Genomic DNA, 19,938 nt, shown 5'->3' with positions numbered 1-19,938 from the left:
TATTCATGAGGGGTAGGCATGGAAGTTAGGAGACATCTGACCCAAGGTGGAGGGTGCAGCAGGGACCTGGATGTATGGGACATACATGCTTGGAGAATGAGCACAAAGGTTCGGTTGTTCAATACAATATTTATTATTTTGCTTAGAACACAGCTGATTCCAAATGGTTGGTTTTGGTTGGTTGGTTAAATCCTGTGAATGGGGCCCTTTGTGGCACAAGTGGAATGCAGAAAGCGGCTGTGCTGTGTAATGCACCACCAGGAGTTCCCTTTACTGAGAAGAACTGTGAGAAGGTAGGTGAACTTTTGTGATGGTCCATGGCCCTAAAATCATGCCCATAAAGCTGCCCATACCCTTACCAAAATAATAATTCGTATATGCTGTGGTGAGGTCACTACTAGGATACCTGGGAAGGTCCAGAGTTTGTTTATTCCCCAGGTTCCTAACAGAGTGGTTCCGGGACTGCTAGTCCAGCCCGGGTGTTTTGAGTTGTCCTGAGGTATCTCAGGTGGTTGATTAAAAAGGCAGCTCAAGCCAGAGTGGAGAGTTCCTTGCTGGGAAAAATACACAGGAAAGCTGTCTGTGTGAGAGGGATTGAAATCACCAAAAGGTTTGGGATTTTGTATATTCCTATATGTTCTTTGTTTTGGGGAGACAGGCAGTAGGTCTTCTCCTGGTTAGTTAGGAAAACTGACCTGTATTAGTTAGAAGCCCATTAAGTCACAAGGATTTTATTTTGAATTGTTCGTTTTGTTTATTTTTGCTGCAAGAGACAATAAACTGCCAAAAAGACACTCCACTCTCTTGAGTTGTGCTTGTGCCGTGGGCTGTTACCCCCAGAAAACTGATCCCAGCTACCCAAACCCTTACATAGCGTATGTATATGCATGTACTACTGGTCAATTCAGAAAGTGGGCAGGAAAGATCAGGGTAACTGTGTTCTAAGGTGGAGTTTGAAACCCTCCAGTAGATGCCTTGTCAAGCCAGTAGGATGCGTCAGATTTACAGTTTCAGGTAGAAATTTTATAATATTTCATATAAATCCCAAAGTAACACGTTCCTGTTCTCACTGGTTGAAAGGGGTTGGGGGCAGCAGTATCCTGAATAGGATTCCGATGGGGTGGTTGGAGCACATGCAAGGTTATGGAAGGACATGAGGATTTTGGGCTTGTTCCTCATGTTTCTCCCACAGGTTATTGGGGAGCCTGACACTCTGGTATTTCATGCATTCAGCTCCGATGGGAAGTTGCAACGCTAACATTGAGATTTTGTGCAACTGGGAGCAGAATCAATGTTCTGTGAGACTGGGAGTCACAGGTTCATATTGTTACTCAATGGCAAATGACCATTTTGGGAAGGTTCCATCATTCAGAATATTTACTGTTACCCTACCACCTTAGTGACTGTCCTTTATGTCACGAGACACCAGTCCATCCGTCGTCCAGCTCAACAGGATCTTGCAATGTTTTTGCTGGATGGGTCCCAAAATATCCGGATACATCAAAGGCCTTCAAATGTCAGAGCCCTGAGGCCCGCCCTAACCTGAAGCCTTCAGCCAGGTGCTCCCCTGCTTCTATTCAGCCCCGTGCCTGCTGCTGACATCTCAATAGGAGGGGGAGGCTTTTCTGTTGTCATTTCTTCTATAACAATGAGACCTGTTTCCAGTATCGCCAGAGAGAGAGAGAGGCACTTGTGAGAAATGATGTCTGAGCTCAGGGTTGGGAATTGTTCCAAAGTCCAAGAAACAAACTAATTATTGACCTATTTGCTGCCAATTCAGGATGAAGTCTGTTCTCAGCGTTAGTTGTTTCTCCTTACAAGAACGCATCGTCTCGGAACGTTTAATGTGTCTTCAGCGGGGCCTCATTTTTCAGCTTTTCCCTTTTCAGCTTGAGAAATGCTATTTCTTCTACTATGTACACAAATACAGGCCACTAGACAAGTTCTCAGTTGAGAAGAGGAGAATTCTCCCCCACTTATTCGGGTAGGTGAAACCAGTTGATGTTCACAGAGGCCTCATCCTCATCAAACAATGAGCAACAATTTAACACCCCCTTTATACAATCCGATAGTTAAAGATGATTTCATCCCCTCCTCCATATATAAGTCCATATTAAGGCTAATGACACACAAGGTGTATATTTAGTTGGTGGGGAAGAGCCAAATCCTTCCGAGGAGCCTGTTATTAGTTTTAATGGAAACCACCTGTCACCAGCAGTGTAATGGCCGACTCCTTGGGCAAGTTCAGGCAATTTTCAGTCTGTGGTTTTTGCTGTGTGCCGTGAGCCTGTGTAATTAAAGTCTAGACTCTGACATCCATTACACCGTAGTTGAAAGGGCTGTTCCCTCATGAGTATAAAAGTTCACATGAATGAAAAACGTAATGTGAGGAAGAATTAAAGCTAATTTGATTGTGCTTCTGACCTCTCATGTTAAAGGGATTCTGTTATGGGAAAAACATGTTTTTTCACAAAATGCATCAGTTTAAAGCACTCCTCCAGCACAATCCCGCATTGAAATCTGATTTTCAAAAGCGCAAACAGATTTTTTTTTTAAAATGTTGAAATCTGATACGGAGCTAGACATGTTTTTGGTTTCCCAGGTGCCGTTAGCCATGTGACATGTGCTCTGATAAATTTCAGTCACTGCTGCACTACAAGTTGGGGTGATATTACCCCCCTCCAGGAACTGAGCAGGTCCAAGTGCCACCGATCAATCATTAGTTGTAGCACCTTTATATTACACTCTGGCTGTTGTTTACAGGGTATCTCCATTGCTGGCTACTGCCGGGGAATCACTTTTACTTCAGTTTACATACTGAAGATACACACTTGGGTCCAAGCACTAAAGCATTACTTAGCCAGGTTACTAACCCACCCACATGAACATCAGGGAAACCAAAGAAACCCACTAAACAGCCCTTACAACTTTTTGCTTCTGAAGGGTGTAACCTAAGGTTTCGCCAACCCCCCTAGGTCCTGGCCTCAGCTCACATGTCTACCTATAACTGTCACCTTAAACTTTGAGAGGAGCCCTCCGTGACTCAGATGTTGCCAGGTCTTATATATTGAGAGGACCAAGGAGAGAGTTCTGGGAAAGCTAGGGAACCAAAGGTGTGCAGGAAGAATGGAAAACAAGGAATGTGGTTGAGGGACAGGCCAGGTCAATACCAATCAGGTATGGCAGTACCAAATCAGATGAACGTAGTTGGGGTCACAGGCCGGGGTCAAAAACAACAGTAGCGCAGTACAATAATGAGATCCGAGAGAATGGTCAAACTACAGGCAGAGGTTGTTACAGGCAGCAGAACAGCAAGGGTCAGGGGCAGGCAGTGGTCAATAATAGGAACAGACAGGATTAACATAGACCTACGTTGGGCAATGAGTGTTTGGATGAGGCCCCTTTAAAAATGTGAAATTCGTGCCAAGCATGATGACATCACACGTGGCTTGCTTGTCAAAACTCAGAAGTGTGTGACCTTGAGGTCTCCGCTGCCCCACTAGACTACTAGGTGCTATCACAGTGGGCCTGTACTTAGGGTCTAAACATCAACTGACTAATCATCATTGAAGGGGACACCTTCACTCATCTTGTACTTTTAGGAGGCTTCCTGCACCAGTTCTCACTAGGATCTCCTAGCTCAATAATAGGGAGGGGAAGATTGTGTGGGACTCCACCGGCACAATAAGAGATTGTAGATACTCAATGCCACTATACAGAGCAAGGAGCTCCGTATTGGAGTATAGATACTGAGTACAATTATACAGAATGGGGAGATCCCTATGAGAGTATAGAGGGTACCATTATACAGACCACTATGCAGAGGCTCATTATTATTGGAGAGTGCAGGGTTGAATGGTTGGGCAGGGCTAAATCAGGGGGAAACAGGGCAATGGCTGAGGTGCCTCGGGCAGATAACAGAGAGAAGATGAGCATTATTTACATTAGATTAGTTTCTAAATCCGGGACAGGACATGCACATTCACCTCTCGCTGACATCCCTTGTCCCAATAACAATGAGATACCCGGAGGCATGGGAGGGAAGACTTCCATTTCCATTAAGCTACTAATTGGCACAGAGAGAAATAATTATACAGGTAGGCAATGTATTCATCACAAATGCCGGGACACTGGGTGATATTCAGTTCCAAAACTGCATAAGACATGACTTTGTAAAGGGGAAGAATGACTTCCCGTTGATCATTGATTGGCCCTTCCTGACATTGCTTGTCCTTCACTCAGAACTGACCTAGAGAAGAAGAGTTGAGTTGGAACAGCTGAAAAGTAGATGCATTGGAGAGGGACGGATACACTGTGGTGATGCATTAAATGTTAACCTGTGAGGTTGTGACTGAGTAAAAGACCAGTAAGTAATGAGTTGCCGTAGAAGAACATAAGAAATGACAAGAACATGAGTTAATGTTTTTACAGTGGATGGAGATATCTCAATGGGTTTTCCAGCACAAAGTTCTCAGGTTTTATTGTAGATGAAAGGGAAAGAGGTACATTTGTGGCACATGCTATTTAAAAAAAAATGGCAAAAGAAGACGTTTTGACCTTTTTTTGGCTCTTATGAAACACAGGGTCCAACTCCTTCTCTAGGCGCCTCCTCCAGTTGGAAAAAGCAAGATATAAGTCCAGTGGGTCAAACCATTTCTGTAGATTATAGGGTTTATCATTTTCAGGTGAGAAGTTTTCTTGGAACCAACCCAGTCAACACTTCTGTCCAGAGCAGAGCCCAGAGAAGAGCCTGGTACCAGCTAATAGCACATATACAACATCTGCATTAGCTGCCCTTTACCAGTGCCACCAGCATGACAGACTGCTGCTAAACTGTAAAAAATAACTGGCACCTAAGGGTGAGTGTGCCCACACCTGCCAACCACTGCTGAATGGAGTTTGCTATGGACCTAACAAATCTGTTTGTACATTGAACCATGTCAGTGGCCCACGGACACCAACGGAGTCTGCCAGGCCAGGGTTTCTTTGCAATGCATGTAATAACATGCCTGTGCCCATAAAGATCAGAGTGTAAGCTCAGGGAGCCAGACAAAGATACAGTATCTTTAACCAACCATACTGCAGAAGGATCAGTGGCATTAGCTATCCTTTGGGTCAACACAGAGAGAGTTTTGCTTATGTAGGACACTACTTTATTGACCTAATATGTAACTATGAAATGTTGTTATGTTTAGTTATGACTTCTATCTAAATGGGTGGGTAGAGAAATATTTGTGTATGATTACATCAGGTTGTGTAAGGCAATGGGCAATAGGCAATAATGCTATGGGCAATAAGCAATAAGGCCATGGGCAATAACGCAATAAGCTCAAGAGTAGGGATATAAGGATGGGATTGTAGATAAAGTTACTTATGTACATTCCGCATGCAATTGTCACTCATCCCACTGGCCTTGGGAAAAGTTTAAAAAAGTTTAAGAGGAAATGAAATGATCATTAAACGATCACTCATACTGTATGAGTACTATCACTGTACTGTGTGTGTTCATATACATTTACTACTCACATTTACTACTCACACCTCTTCAGGTCTATCATGTACTACTTACAGCTCTTCAGGTCTATCATGTACTACTCATAGCTCTTCAGGTCTATCATGTACTACTCACAGCTCTTCAGGTCTATCATGTACTACTCACAGCTCATCAGGTCTATCATGTACTACTCACAGCTCTTCAGGTCTATCATGTACTACACTCAGCTCTTCAGGTCTATCATGTGCTACTCACAGCTCTTCAGGTCTATCATGTACTACTCACAGCTCTTCAGGTCTATTGTATACTACTCACAGCTTTTCAAGTCTATCTTGTACTACTCACTGCTCTTCAGGTCTATCATGTACTGCTTGCAGCTCTTCTTGGACATCTTTGCTAGTATCAGAGGAAAACAGAACCTGCTGATTTCTTCAACTACCATTTCAAGGTCTCTCAGGTTCTTTCACATGAGTGATAAGCAAGTCATCAGCAAGCAAGAAATCCTATGCCTGGAACTTACCTTCATGGCCTTAAGCCACTCAATTCTTGGGTAAACCAATTGGTCCTGTGATTTTCAGTTCAACTCGCTCATTGCTAAATTCATCCTGCATATATGAGTGGGAGCAGTCTCCATGGGGGAAAGGTTAGCACTATTACATCACGTAGGAAGATTGCTTGAAGTTTAACCCACCACCTTCACTTGGGGCTCATCTTATTGGCTTTAAGCCACCCAACTCTCAGATAAACCAATGATTCCTCTGGGTTTCGGGTCAGCTTGCTCATTGGTATCTTGCATACATGGGTGGGTGCAACCACCATAAGGGAAGGGTCAGCACTTTTACATCACCACAGGAGGTTTTCCTTGCTTCAAGTTTGACCTACCACTTACACCTGGGGCTCATCTTCTTGGCTTTAAGCCACCCAACTCTCCGCTAAACCAATGATTTCTGTGGGTTTCAGGTCAGCTTGCTCATTGCTATCCTACATACACGGGTGGGTGCACCCACCATAGGGGAAGGGTCAGCACTTTTACATCACCTAGTTCGATTGCTTGAAGTTTGACCCACCACCTACACCTGGGGCTCACCTTCTTAGTCTTAACCCACCCAACTCTCGGATAAACCCATGGATCCTTTGGGTTTCAGGTCAACTCATCATTACTTACACCTACATTCTCACACAAAGTGCCCATTTTCTTATCCCTTTATCTCGCTCTCTCTCTCTCTCTCTCTCTCTCTCTCTCTCTCTCTCTCTCTCTCTCTCTCTCTCTCTCTCTCTCTCTCTCTCTCTCTCTCTCTCACTCACTCACTCACTCACTCTCTCTATATATATATATATATATATACATCCCATTCCTTGAGTGCAGAGGAGAAACATACCCTTAACACTCCCTTCCCTTCACATGACATACTACAGTATGTTATTTGGAAAACCCAAACCCAGAAGAACTCCTCCGCTATGTGGTGACTTTTATAGTGTCTATGTAATTTTGGGGGTTTCCAGAAACCCTTTCTTTTGTTATTTTTTTTCTCTCCTTGATCTGCCTGATGCTTTCATTTTCGCTTTGCTACCCCATGTTTCTCTATGAGGGAGCTGCCATCTTTGTGCAGCAGGAGTCCATTAGCATTAGAAACTCTAACTGACAAGTTAAGAAGTCAGGTTGGCAAAACAGTCAGGTTTAGGAACTTCAAGTAACAATTACTAACAAAAGCAGATCTATCAGCGAAAAACAATCAACATCAACTTTTAATGTAGATTCATATTTTGAAATTATTGAAAATATTTTTTTTTTCAACTTTAAATTGTCTGAAGTAAGAAAGTCTCTTCTCTTCACCTTTCCCTTGATGCTGTTGCCTTGGTGTTTGACTTTGTCTTATAAAAAGGCAATGCTAGGCATGGCAAGTATCGCCATCTCTAATTTTGACAAATAATCATCCAAAGTTCAAGGATGCACATTTTATAAGAACTTTTTATTTTTCATTTGAGCAGCAATAAGTTTATTTCAGTTATCTTGCCATGTGCTGGCTCATCACAGTATGGATCATCTCTGGCAGTTCCTCAGAAGACAGATAATGAGTCATAAAATGATTGTGTGCAGTTATCTCAGCAGGACTTTGGATATCAATAAACTCAATAAACTCTGAGGTTTGAACTATACATTCTGTTTCCAGTATTCTTCAGTGAATGGAAATAGCGTCAGTACTATGGGGGAGAGCTTGAATGCTAGAGGCATCCATTAATGCAAGTAGACAACGTATTCCTATGAGCCCATTTATCGCTGACAACACATATATATTACAGCAATAATCATACAGACTTGATGGTGTGGGTATAACCTTGGACAAGTACTATAATTACAAGCTTCTGGGCCAAAAAAAGATTTTTCTTAGGGCCCCTATCCTATCCTAAAGTTTTGGAAAAATTCACCTGTTTTGCTGAGATAAATTGAAAATGGGCACCACTAGTGTCCGGGTATTCTATTAGTTTTATGCTGAGAGCATAGGCAACTCCGATGATATGAGCCATACTGAGCAGGAAAACAAATTGAAGTTTCACCTCTTAAGGGACTGCTTTGTAAGTATAGCATTCTGGCTGTGGTTCTAGACTGCTTTGGAATATAAGTGTCGGCACCCTAAACTAACTAGAACTAGTGCCAAGCTCCCTGATCTCGGCTTCACCAGTAGTGCGACCGCCTTTGGCTTCGGGAGGAGCCCTCAGCGTACTCAGATGCCACCTAGACTTTTCGAGAGGAGCAAGGCGGGGAGTTCTGGCAGGCAAAGGGGCACGACTGTTGTTAAAGTCAGTTAGGCCAAAGGTCACGGATATCAGAATCGTCAAACAGGCAAAGGGTCAAACCGGGTGATCAATCAAAGGGTTCAGCAGAAGAGTTGTAGTAGGCAGGCAAAGGTCAGGATACAGATTGACGGATTGTCAGGAAGCAGGCTGGGTCAAACACGGTTAATCAGATCAGAAGTCAAAACAGACGCACAAGGCTCAGGAAACCACAAGAACTAAGTTCTATCATGGGCAATGTCTAGCAACCCAACTGGGCCTTTTATAGCAATAATTTTGCGGCAAGATTTTCGCACTATTGCGCGATTGTGGCATATGCGTGTGCGTCCGCGTCTATAAGTAAAACGAGACGCGCGCGCGCCCTAAGGAACCAACATGGCTGCAGAGAAGAACCACTGGACCACCAGGGTAAGTCTTAATTTTCGTTACAATAAGTCCCTGTTGGTCTTTTTGTAGCGTAAATTCTTTCTGTTCCTTCATTAACTTGACCAAACGGAGACCCATATGTGTGATCACCTGCACATAATTGGTCCCCTAAAGGATTAATTTGACACGTCATTCTCTGGTGTAACGACCATACCAGGTTGATGAAAGACCACACATGGTCTATGGTCAAGATTTAGTCCAGAGCTACACAAGCCGACAAGAGACAACTGATTCTGACTACATGGCCAAATTGCATGAGTATCCAGCTGGTCCTAATGCATGAACATTGGGTAGACATTCAGAAATATAGCCAATGTTGTCTTGCCACTGGTGATAGGCATGGTTTACATTTCCAGATCCTTGTGCCAACTGTTCTCCATGAGGTTTTGTTTGTATCATTAAAACTTTGGATAATTTACCAACTATCGATATACTGAACAATCTATTTCAATAATAAAAATGCAGAGAGCAACCCAGTCACCCAAAACAGTACCGACGTCAGCATGATATTGACTAAGCCACGCAGAACATTCCATCATGTTTTTTGTGGGATGTGATTGGTGGTTGAGGGGTCTGCACTTCACCCCTCATGATATTATCATTGGCTAAAGGCTGAATTAACAGATCAGGCCAAAGTATGGAACTGTGTGTATGAATGTTATTCTGCCCTCTCTATACAGGCAAGTTGGAACTTTAACACGGTTAAATCCCATACTGGTTTGGGAATTTCCCTACTGACTGGAAATCCCCAATTAGCTTATACAGTTCTGGTACATGTAACCTATGCCCCTGGGTGGAACAGCTTTCCCTATTGGCCCAGGAGGGTAATGACAATTTCCTGTTCATATTTAATATAGTAGGAAAGGTCTCTTGATCCTACACCTGCTGTACAGCCTGGATGCTGCTGGGCAGCCTGGGATACAAGACCTCAGTAATGAAGAATACCTTCAAAGAACTAACCAGTTTTCCCTGGGGTCAGTGAACAAGGACCCATGAAGAAGGTATTTAGATTGTGATAGAAATAGTACATTGTAGGAGTGTAAGCCAGTTAAAATGAGCATCACTGAGGTACCAGGTGAAAGTGAATGAACCGCTGTTTGGAAATGGACTCAGGCTAGACTTACTCCCTGAGGTTCAACTGCAGGGAATCTGGACAGCTAAAGCATATCGCAGAGGTGAAATGGCCAACACTGTACTACGTAAGTACTACCTCTGTTTGATAAACCTGTGTTTATGCTTACAAACCTCTGGAGTCCATTATCCTGATGTACACTAGAGATAGATTGCCAGAAGAAGCTACTATGAAGACAAACAACTAGCCTAGAAGAGAGGTGCTTACACACCCAAAAGGAAAGGGTGTTTGGAAGAGTTCCCCTTTACACAAGAAATATAAGATAGCACTATCTGTAATATTGTATTTTGGATATGTCACAGTAAGCCCCATGCACACAATGGGTTAACAGATATCTGTCTTTCCATCAATGACAACTGTGAAGGTGCAAGCCTGGACAACAGACATCCAGCCATAAAACAATCCTTGCAGCTACAGTACAATCCAGTACAATCCATATCAAAGAGATGCAAATAACTGAACATACTGGTGTGGGTCAGGGATATTAGGAGTTCCCATGAAAATGAGACCCTGTTGGATCAACAAAGGGACACCTGGAGCATTGGACTAGGGGTGCAGTGCATCCTAGCTTAATTTGTCTTCCTCCTCTGTCTTAGATGAGATTATTCATCTCCAAAACAGCAAACATCCACCTGATTGGTTGGGACTGTCTTTTGGGTGTGGCTGTTGTGGGGAAATGGGTAGTATGCATGTTTGGATGGTCTTCTCAATGTATAAAACGAGCATCTGTAGATACTTGGTTAGTTAGGCACTTTCTTCTTGCTTCCATTGTACATTTCCTTATCCATTTCTTTCTCCATTCATCTTAGTTAGTTCCCGTTTTCTTTTATACTTTTAATGCTTTTGTAAATAAATATACCACTTATTTATAAATCAGACTGTCTCAAGTTATTAGCCGGGCACCCCAAAATAGAACAGATCCAACAATATAACTGAACTGGTGCTTCTCAGAAGGAGCTTTGAGGGAGAATTTGGTGGTGGAAAAAAGATCAGAAGTCATACATAGTTTTGATTTGTATCCCGCTCTCCAGTATTGGGGCAGGTGTAAAATTGAGTAGATCAGTGATCCCAAACCAGTAGCTTGTGAGTTGCTCCCCAACCCCTTTTATGTTGTTCTCAGTGGCCTCTAATCTGGTGCTTGTTTTTGAATTCCAGGCTTGGAAGCAGGTTTTATTTGCATAAAAACTAAGTATACTGCGAAGTAGAGTCTCCTGTAGACTGCCAGTCCACATATGGGTTACCAAATAGCCAATCACAGCCCTTATTTGGCACCGCAAGGGAATTTTTCATCCTTGTGTTGCTCATGGATAGAAAAGGTTGGGGACCCTGAGATAGATAGATAGTGAGGGTTAGCACATAGACAGAACATAGGCATGACCTTGTGTGCCACTTGTTAAGTAGAGCTATAAATCTGTGCTATTATAAAATCTAAAAAACTGCCTGACAATTCTCAGGACACAGAGTGATGAACAGATTGGGAGCAGCATAAACAAGGATCTGAGATATGATAAATTAGTGTTGACACTGAAGGCGTTGAGAAGACATCATTGAAGTGAAGAGCACACGTAGGGACCTAGTTGTAGAGATGATAATGTAAGCTCATTGAACTAATTGGTTTACCAAAGGTGTGTCTGCATATGAAGAGGAAAAAGGAGAGGCTGCAAGACAAAGCCATGAGGTGCACCTACCTAACATGTTACAGCCAGGAAAGGATGGCTGTATAAATATCTATTGATTTTGTATAAATATTTTTGCATGATCACCCATAGAAAACTAGGTTTAAGATTTCTAAACGGCTACTAAGCAGTGGCCCAGAAGCTGGTTTCTCTACTCAGGGATCCCCAACCATTTGAACCTGTGAGCAACATTCAGATGTAAAAGGAGTTGGGGAGCAACACAAGCATGAAAAATGTTCTTGGAGTACCAAATAAGTGCTGTGATTGGGTATTTGGTAGCCCCTATATGGATTCTCAACCTACATTGAGGCTCTGTTTGGCTGTCCTCCAAGCCTGGAATTCAAAAATAAGCTCCCACTTTGAGGCCACTGGGAGCAACATCCAAGGGGTTGGAGAGCAACATGTTACTCACGAGCTACTGGTTGGGGATCACTGCTCTACAGTATATACTGAGGGTAGAAACATATGTTATGTAATGTTATGAGATGCCGATATCAGCTGACATATGTATATAAGCCTTTCGCTACACATAGGTTTATTGACTCTCACATTTGTAAATACTCCATATAAATTATCTGACTCTATAAGATGAGCAAGAGACATACAGTAAATCTCTTAAAAACTATAAAAGCCTTTAGAAATACAGTAATGAGTGATTCATGGGTGAAGTTCAATAATTGGTTATCAGTAGCAGTAAATATGTAATCATCTGTTAGATAATCCCTGGTAAGGGCAAGTAAATTCATTTGGGTTCAAGCTCAGTAGACCTTTATCTTTTTATAAGCTTACTTATTTAATTAAAATCCATTAAAACTATACTTGATAAGTTCTTTCCACAGCCCTGAGTCTTCATAATTTTTTTGTGAATAAGCAAACGATTTCTTGGAACAGGTTCTTGGACTTTCCATCGGTATTTGCTTGGCTCAGGTCCAGAGTTAACTGGGAAAGGTAAAAGTGAATTTAGCACCTGGAACAGATGGTTGGGGAAGAATGTTCCATACAGCTTAGTTAGGCATTGATCTCAATTCTAATCTCAACTCTAATCTTACAGGATGAAATTTCTCTAGGAAGTGCCAGGATTCTATAAGAAAACAGACACGGCATCATTAGTTAAAACAAAATCTCCCTTTGGCAGTTGTTGACCCATTTTAAGGTTACTTGAGAAGAAGCTATCTAAGTATGGTCTTCAGGTTATAATATATGAAGTGTAAAAGTCTGGGCAGAAAAAGATTCAGCAATATGGAGTCTGAGTAGGGCAGGGAGATTATTTGTGTATAAGAATCCCAGCTGTTGTCTCACAAAACTCATTATGTTGAAGAACCCTTCCAACACTAACACAAAGTAAAAATGGAAGCAATTTTTCTCATGCCCTAAATAATATAAGATATATGTACTGATCGCTTTTTTTACCAACTGACTCAACATGCTTCACAGCAATTAAGGTAGACATCTTTGGGCTGAACAAATATTATTTAAAAAAATTAATGTAATGTAATTCCAAGAATTTAGTTATTTGGAAAGGTAATTGTTATTTGGAGTAATCACTATTTTCTCCAAGGCCTGTCCTGACTACCTGCCATTGAAACTTTGTGTTGCTTCTCAACTGTCCTCCAGCCAAGGCTTGAATTCCCACAGTGCCTTGCCTGTTCTGAGATTAACAAACTAGAAGGAGAATTGTTTAGGGGTTTGGAGTCTTGGCTGAAGGAAAGCTGATTGCTACATTATTTGTGTTTCCCACACACACTATGCCATTGAAACATAAATACGAGGTCAACTGGGAACTGCCTGTCCTTCATACATAATAGCAAGTCTCAGACTAGTTATTCTGATATTTGGCTTTATTTTGGAAGTTATATTTATAGCATCAGTCTGGTTCTTGCAATTGCACTCTAATTTAATTTTCACCTGAGTCGTGAGGTGGAGTTTGTTATTTTTCTCCTATGAAACAAACATTTTGAGTGTTATAAGTTGGAAAATCAAAATATTAACCAGTAGAGAATGACTATGGAATGCTTTTCTGCACATCGGGTTTGGAACTATAAAAGACTCCTGTTGGAACATTGCAATCAGTAGGGGAGATAAATCACTCAGAAAGAATTTAGCATTTCAAGGTAACAGTCTGTGAAAGCCTCCAGGTTGGGAAAAACTGTTTTTTTTGGTAACATTTGATTAGCGTAGTGATATTTATTCAGGGTTTCTACCAATTAGATTATCCAACAAATTAGCTTGGGGGAGGCAAAAGCTTTTAGGGGCCATGAGAACTTTTCATTAGAGAAGCAATCAACCTTATACATTTCTACATTGTCTTTACTAGAAACATATAACATATTTAACGGCAGAAAAGAACAAATGAGTCAGTCAGTAAAGAAGAGCCTCTGGTCCAGGCATTCCCAAGTAATATCATTGCGCTATGTTCCTATGATAATGTCCTCACACCCGTGCTGGACCACTGGTGCCACAATGGCTAACAAATCTTCCGGGGATGATGTCCTCATGCCCATGCTGGACCACTGGTGCAACAGTAACTAACAAATCTTCTGGGGATAATGTCCTAATGCCCATGCTGGACCACTGATGCCACAATGGCTAGCAAATCTTCTGGAGATGATGTCCTCATGCCCATGCTGGACCACTGGTGCCACAGTAACTAGCAAATCTTCTGGAGATGATGTCCTCATGCCCATGCTGGACCACTGGTGCCACAGTAACTAGCAAATCTTCCGGGGATGATGTCCTCACGCCCATGTTGGACCACTGGTGCCACAATAGCTAGCAAATCTTCCAGGGGGTGTAAATGTGCAACACAATGGCACAAACTTTACAGCCCACTGACTGTGGTGGGTCTCCTGCTAACTTGGATAACTGTGTTGTACTTTAATTATTTTATTAGTAATGTAATCAGATTAAGATCTAACTATTAGCCACAACACTTTTGGCGATAACCAAAATAACCAGTCCTAGTCTGGACCAAATTAATTTACTTCATTTTCAGGAAAAGATTAAGATAAATATCAAATGCTCCATCCTGATATACAACTTTAGTTATGTAGCTCCACTAGTTTAGTCCAACATGATCTTCCAGTGTCCAATCCATGTTGCCTTGGCTCTTTTGTTAGTTTCTCAGTATTTGTTTATGGGGATGTTGTAACGTGGACCATTAGGGTGTTACATTTTGACACAATTAATATGGCAGCTACTCCTGTTTATAAGAAACCATCAGGCCTCATGAGCTTTGCAAGCAAGCCTTACACGTGAGTCTGACACCACAGTTTAAGACACAGTGATATAGAAAAGCAACTGTTTAATAATGGACCATAAAGTTTCATTGACATAAAAGAAGGAACGTCTCAGAGTCAAGTTCATACAAGGGATTCTAGGTGACGGACACTTATTGTTATTAACTTGTAACAAGCCACTTTATCTCGCTGGACATCAGGCTATAACCATTGAATTGTGTTTATTGAGGTGTAGGATTGAGTCATTTAATGTTATTATTACATAAAGGACTTTTCATGTCCATAAAACAGCACCACGATGCTAGTATAATGTTACTGTATGAATATATTAAAATATATATATGATATACCTATTTTAAGCTTGTATGTACTCTACCTTAGCTTATTTAGTTTTATGCACAGAGAACTATTCATTCTGTATAGAAATGTGCATAGCTTTGCCCCACAGTATTTATTAACATGTATTTATATAGCGCCGACATATTGTGTAGCACTGTAAAGTAAATGTGATTATACAACTAAATCACATGAATTCTATACATAGAACATATGGAGTTACATACATCACAATCAATACCGGTACAAAAAGGTGAGAAAAGCCCTATGCAAAAGAGCTTACACTCTAAAGGGAAGGGAGTAATACACAAGGTGTGGGAGTGGGCAAGATCGAATTAAGTGGGTGAGAAATGTGGTACTGTATGTGGTGTTGCGTTTGGTAGTTAAGCAGAGTGAGGGGAGGCTTCTTGAAAGAAGTGCGGTTTCAGAGATTTCTTGAAAGCAGAAAGGTTGGGAGAAAGTGGGACAGACGGTGGGAGAGAGTTCCAGAGGAGGGGTGCAGCCCTTGCAAAGTCTTGAATGTGAGCATGTGAGGAGGTAATGAGAGGAGAGTTGAGTAGCAGGTCAGTAGAGGAGCGTAGTAAGTGGTTGGGTGAGTATATAGAGATGAGTTCAGAGATGTAGGGTGGGGCAGAGTTAAGAAGTGCTTTGAATGTCAGGGTCATTAATTTGAATTTGATTCTGAAAGGTAACGGAAGCCAGTGCAGGGATTGACAGAATGGCGAGGCAGAGGAGGAGCGGTTGCTGAGGTGTATGAGCCTCGCAGCAGTGTTCATTATGGACTGGAGAGCTGACAGTCTCTGGAGTGGGAGGCCAATTAAAAGAGAGTTACAGTAGTCTAGACATGATATGATGAGAGAGTAATAGACTGGACCCTTTTATCCTCAGAGACTGTGTCTTCTCACTTCAGTCATATTATTGGCCATCTGGTTTATTTCAGCACATACTGGAGTCGACAAACCAAAAAGCCACTTTTTAGCATGAATTCTATTCAGCTGATGCTGAATGCCTTTGAAGTCTTTGGTAGTCTTTGTCATTTCCGACTATCCATTTCCAATCCACTATGTTTATTGAGAGGAATGTAAAGCCTTAGGGGCAAATTCACTAAGATGCGAAGTTGCGCCACACCGCACTTCGCCAGGCGTAGTTTCGCCAGGGCTCCGCAAATTCACTAAAAGTTGCGCACAGGGGTAGCGTAAGGTTGCGAAGTTGCGCTAGCGTTGATTCGCTATATAAAGCGAAGTTACGCTAGCGAAGGCAAATTTGCATACGGCGCGCAATTCAAATTTCAATGGAGGAACACGTATCTGCACTACAAATGCCTGGGAAACCTTCAAATCTGCAAATAAAAATTTTATTTTGCCCTACACATGTGCCCACTGTCTAGGTAAGTTGCCATGAGTCAGGAAATGTAGGGGGGAGGAAGGGGAGCCCCAAAAAATTTTCGATCTTTTTCAGACTATCAGCCATCATGTAGAAAACACGCCAGCGTTTTTTTGGGACTTAGAAAAAAAATTGACTTTTTTTTAAACAATCCCTATCTACTCTATTGCGCTTCGCCAGGTCTGAGGTGGCAAAGGAAGTCTAGCGTAAAAGGTAGCGTTCAGTACACTGCGCAAGTTAGTGAATTTGCGTAGTTTCGTCGCTAGCGAAGATTCGCCTGGCGTAAGGTTGCGAAGTAACACTAGCGAAACTACGCCAGCGTTCGTTAGTGAATTTGCGCAGTAGCGAAAATGCCAAACGCTAGCGAATTAACGCTAGCGTTCGGTGCTTCGCATCTTAGTGAATTTGCCCCTTAGTGTGCCCAAAGTGATTTACCAGCAGGCATTGTTCTCCTGATGTTACGTACCAGCTATGATATATACAGCCCATTAGGTTTGATGGACGGTCGTGTATATATATATAATACACAAAAGCCATGAATATCCTGTAAATTATATCCTTATAAACGGTGAGTTCTGATGTCATCAGTTATAAACGGTGAGTTCTGATGTCATTTCTGTCACATGACTCACTTAAATTTGTGTATTATAATAAATAAAGTACCCCCAGTTGAAAAATATGAGGATATTAGAAGTTACCTCGGAGTTCCATGACCTGTATAAAAACACTCGGCCTTCGGCCTCGTGTTTTTATATGGTCATGAAACTCCTCGGTAACTTATAATATCCTTATATTTTACAAGAGGGGGTACTTTATTCACTATATCAGCTTGCTCGGGGCTTTATCTGAACATTGTGCTTAGTAATACGCCATGACTTCTGCATAGTTTTATGGGATTGACTGTTACATTCTTGTGGTCAGTCCCTCTTTGCTCTGAATCTAGTGATCGGTTACTTATTGACCCATCTTTATTAGATTCAATTTGTTATTAAAAGATATGTAAAATGTAAAATTGACGAGAGTGGCTATTCTAAGCACTTTTGTAATTTACAGTAAATTAACTTTAAGCAAAGAAACAGATAATTATTATAATCAGGGATATGAGCCCAAAGGAGTGTCCACAATCAACCAAAAAAAGGGGACTTAACCTGCAAGACTTTTATCCCTGAATACCAAAATATCATGAATGATCTAAACAATGTTTCTTAAATGGCAATATTTATTCACAACCATGCCCCAAATATCAGTTAAAAACGAGTCTAAAAACAGAGGTGCTGCGCATGGGAGGAGGGATCCCTCTCCCTGGATTACTGAACCACACAAATTTTGGATTTGGATAAATCAGGTGGGAGGAACGTGTATAATACGTGAAAATTACAAGACAGATCTGTCTATAAAGTGTATGACATGTCAACATTCAACGTATGAATCTGTACCACAGTATTTATCATTCATGTCCGTCATTGGCTGCCACACGGCTCATCCCACAATGAAAATGACTTGGCAGTATATTATGGCAGTCAGTGGTTTAATGGGCAACAAAGCAATGGTTCTAATCACTGTCCTGATCGTTATATGTATTTGATATTGTCCCAATAATCCGGATGCTGAATCTCCTTCAGAGAGTAACGTCTCAAGGTGTTGGTGGGGACACAATATAGTAGTTGTATAATAAAAGACGGCAGTGGGGTCTGTGTATTGAAAGTGGCAATAGATGGTATTAGGAATCTATATGTGAAAAGTCGAACGACATCCTTAGCGATTTAGCAATCACATTACTCCACAGAATATTTGTAGCAGTGATATGATTGTGTAAGATCATAAAATGAGTAGTGATGGGCGAATTTGCGGCGAATTCGCGTGATTCGCCGCCAGCAAATAAATTTGCGAAACGCCTGCGAAAATTCACAGCAAAAATTTGGCAGCGTCAAAATTTTTTTTTTGAAAAAACGGGCGCCGGCGTCAAAAACGGGCGCCGGCGTAAAAAAAACGGGCGCCGGCGTAAAAAAAACGGGCTCCGGCGGTCGCCGTTTTGCCAATTTCACACGAAATTTGCAAATCTTTCGGCGACGCGAAAAATGAGTATTCAGTTGCAATTTAATAGAAAGTCAAAGGTCCTAAAGACCTCATGCAGTTGCCCCCAGTTGAATGTATTTTCCATATCCAATGAGAGGAGTTTTTCAACTGGGTTGCTATAGTTTAAGAAAGGCTGTGCTCTCAGGGGACTGTCACCCCAACAACTGATTGTCCAGATTAGGAAGTATGTCTGGTCAAAACTTTTTGGAACACTTTTGTTTAGACAAATAGCTGGTACATAGTGTGTAGCTTCATTAGCAATCAATTTGATCAAGCAACACAGTTATAGAGGCTCACATCTCAAGTAGTACCACATATTCTGTTGGGAGAATAAGATAAAGAGGTTACACATTGAGGGAGGTGGGAGTTGGTGGGTAACCCAATGGGAATGCTAAAGGCTGGTAGGTAACACAAGATTTATACTCTGTATTAGAAAGGGGAGCAGTTGCTGAAATTGGTAAGATTGGATGGAAGGCTGTTCTTCCCTCCCTCACATTTTTATTTTCCTACTGTTACCTGCATTGACTTGTAACAGACAAATAGCTGCTGATAGTCATGTGGCTGCTGGGTATGTTTACTTATCCTGGTGTCTTTGTGTATTTGGGAATCAAACATCATAGTAACGTGATTGTTAGTCAGTTGTTTCTCAAGTACATGTCCAGGTTAAATCTGTACTGAAATCCTGGGAGGATCCCTGTGTTCTATACATATTAAGGGACTGGTCTTTGTGGTTTCGAAACAAAGCAGAACTTTCTTATTGGCCCTTGAGGTTTGCATGAGGTTGCCTGATCTCAGAAACACGTCTACAGTCTGTGCTGACCATGTCCTCATGTTATTGGCTGCACTGGTACCATGTCCTCATGTTATTGGCTGCACTGGTACCATGTCCTCTTATTATTGGCTGTACTGGTACCATGTCCTCTTATTATTGGCTGTACTGGTACCATGTCCTCATATTATTTGGCTGTAATGGTACCATTTCCTCATGTTATTGGCTGTACTGGTACCATGTCTTCTTGTTATTGGTTGTGCTGGTACCATGTCCTCATGTTATTGGTTGTGCTGGTAATGTATGAAGTTTTCAGTGATTTATTGAAGCGCAGTGCACTCCGCTTCAATAAATCACTGAAAACTGCAGACCTGTGTGCCGTGAGGTTCTTTCTACATTACTGCTTTTGGGGGGTTGCCGAGCCTCCACCCACGTGCACCAGGCATATCTTTACTTATCTATAAGGTAGGTGTGCTAATCCACACTATATTGCCTGGAATTGGTTGTACTGGTACCATGTCCTCATGTTATTGGCGGTACTGGTACCATGTCCTCTTGTTATTGGTTTTGCTGGTACCATGTCCTCTTGTTATTGGTTGTTCTGGTTCCATGTCCTC

Source organism: Xenopus laevis, chromosome 3S (assembly GCF_017654675.1).
Source record: "Xenopus laevis strain J_2021 chromosome 3S, Xenopus_laevis_v10.1, whole genome shotgun sequence".
Taxonomy (NCBI): Eukaryota; Metazoa; Chordata; class Amphibia; order Anura; family Pipidae; genus Xenopus; species Xenopus laevis.
The sequence above is the reverse complement of the archived record's forward strand: the minus strand, read 5'-3'. Positions refer to the sequence as shown.